This window comes from Montipora foliosa, chromosome 8 (assembly GCF_036669935.1).
Source record: "Montipora foliosa isolate CH-2021 chromosome 8, ASM3666993v2, whole genome shotgun sequence".
Lineage (NCBI taxonomy): Eukaryota > Metazoa > Cnidaria > Anthozoa > Scleractinia > Acroporidae > Montipora > Montipora foliosa.
Genome location: NC_090876.1, coordinates 52,332,063 through 52,334,562, shown reverse-complemented (window position 1 = coordinate 52,334,562; position 2,500 = coordinate 52,332,063). Strand labels below are relative to the sequence as shown.

Sequence of the window (2,500 nt, the reverse complement as noted above, 5' to 3'; positions counted from 1 at the left end):
ATAAGGTTATATTTTATACTTTTATCTGCTTGTATCACGCTCTACTGGCTTCTTAGCCTCAATATAAAATTTACTACCATTTCAAACGTATGATTTTAAGGAAATTGAACTTTCGATATCTTTGTTAACCACTGCGTGACTCGATTAGTTGCATCAGACCCACTGTTGCGTGATTAAAATGCTTGCCGTGGGGGGCAGAGTTGTTTACTTTCGCTTTGATATCAGTGGACCTCGAGGAGAGATAAATCATTGTATCCAACAGAATGTATGAATTTTAGCTTACCTGACATTACACTAATTTGATCTAGTGAGCTCGATACAAATGATCTGGTTTACTTCGGAAAATAAATTTTTCAAATATTTTTTGAGGCCGCCCGACACGGGAGATCCGTTTGTAAAAATTAATTTCAACACAGTTTTTGGAGGTCTGCATGACACTGCCAGAAATCAGTGTCAGTAGTTCTTGTTAGCCAGGCCTATTTAGAGTTGCTTAAAGAAAAAGAAAACTACAGGCCCCAGTTTTTCAAACGATGAATAGCGCTATCCACTGGATAAATCACTATCCAGCCGGCGGGTCTAATTTGCAGGTCGCAGGTCGCGGGTTGCTGGTCATTGTTTCACCAATACAGAAAGTATCCTAAACATTCTTAAAAGCTAACCTAAGGCCTAATTAGGCCTAAACAAACGTTTTTAGGCCTAAGGTTAGCTTTTATGAATGTTTAGGATACTTCCTGTATTGGTGAAACAATGACCTGCAACACGCGACCTGCGACCTGCGACCTCCAAATTAGACCCGCTGCTATCCAGCGGACAAACACTAGCAAAACTGATTGAGTTATCCATTGGAGAGTGATTTTTATCTAGCAGATAGCGCTATCCATCGTTTGAACAACTGGGGCCAGACCTATAATGGTGTTACTATGTGTGGACAAAGTGTTTGAGCAAATAATATGCATGCAAGTGTCAACTGCTTTTCAAGATAACATTTATGAACAATCCTCTGTCTATCGAAAAGCACGCAGCTATGAAACGACCTTAATAAACTTATTAGAAGAATGGAAACGAGCGAGGGACAACAGACTCGCTGACGTAGCCGTCTTATCACCGAAATGCATTTTTAAAGTGTTTGATTCTCTCCACTCACCACTGTTACACAGCAAGCCGAAAGCTTGCGTTTTCCAGCAAGGCGCAATGTAGCTCTTGAACAGCTACCTATGCTACCTGAAATATTGAGTCAAAATTGGCAGCCACACAAGCTCATTCAGGACAATCAGTCGAGGTTGCCCCCAGGGCTCTGCCCTGGGTCCACTGGTGTGGAATATATTTCAAAATGTTTTGTCCTTTTTTGTTAAATTGAGCTTGTCTATGTATGCAGACAACCATCACATGTTCCACGTTGGAAGCGATCAATCTAGTGTTACCTTAGAGCTTATAGAAACTTTGCGCAATGCCACTAACTGGTATGAGTCCAATATTCTAGCTGGGAATCTTAAAAAGTATCACACTGTGAACATGGTGACAGTGAAGGGAAAAACAATGTCACACATACAATCTGTGTGAACAATGAAGAAATAAAAACAGCAGGAAAGCTTGAACTCTTAGGTGTAATCTAAGACTCGAAACTTAACTTCACTGATCATATCAGCTCAATCTGTAAGAAGGCCAGCCAAAAGGTAGGAGTGCTTATGCAACTAAGAAATCTAATTCCTATAAGTGCCAAACTAGTGCTGTTCAAAACAGTGATTCTACGCTACTTAATGTATTGTCAATTAATTTGGCACTTTCGTAAAAGCCAGCGATTCACGCAAGATAGAAAGACTCCAAGAGAGAGGCTTAAGGGCTGTGTACAAAGATCATCACACAACCTACTCAGATCTACTCAAGAGGGCTGAGGTACCAACGCTAAAGAACAGATGCCTGCAATATGTATGCACGCTAATGTATAAAAAAATGTCTAGCCTATACTATCAACATTTTTAATACTCATAGCACTTCTTATTCTTTAAGACAAACTGATTTTAGCTTTCCTAGATATAATACAGTAACATAAAATTATGGTCAACATTCTCTGCGCTACCTTGGACCAAAATTATGGACAAAACTGCTTAAAAATATCAGATCTGCAAGAACTTTGAACAATTTTAAAAGCACTATTTGAAAGTTTGATGTTAGCTCTCTGTTGGACGACAGATGGATGCGTTGTTATTGCTGTTCATCTATGTAGTTAGTCACTAAATAATTATTAGGTGATAATATTGTGGCAGCTTTTATCAACAAATTAGTTCTTAGATTTAATTTTAGCTTTATTTTCTTAACTTTACGAAATCTTAGTTGAAAAGATTTTACCTTATATTTTAGTCTCCCCAATTACTAGAGCACTTTTGCTTGGCTGTTAAGACTTGAGGCTTAAATAAAGTTGTCATTCGTTCGTTCATTCATTCATAAAAAGTAAAAGGTAAGGTAAAGTAATGTTAAGTCTGCTACGAACCTAGAAGGCCCA

General features: G+C 38.4%; 1 protein-coding gene across 1 annotated transcript in view; it reads left to right on the top strand.

Annotated features, from left to right (window-relative positions):
* LOC137967365 (mitochondrial substrate carrier family protein ucpB-like) overlaps positions 1-2,500 on the top strand; it is a 5,917-nt gene that overhangs the window by 586 nt on the left and 2,831 nt on the right. The gene's annotated exons all lie outside the window — the stretch shown is intronic.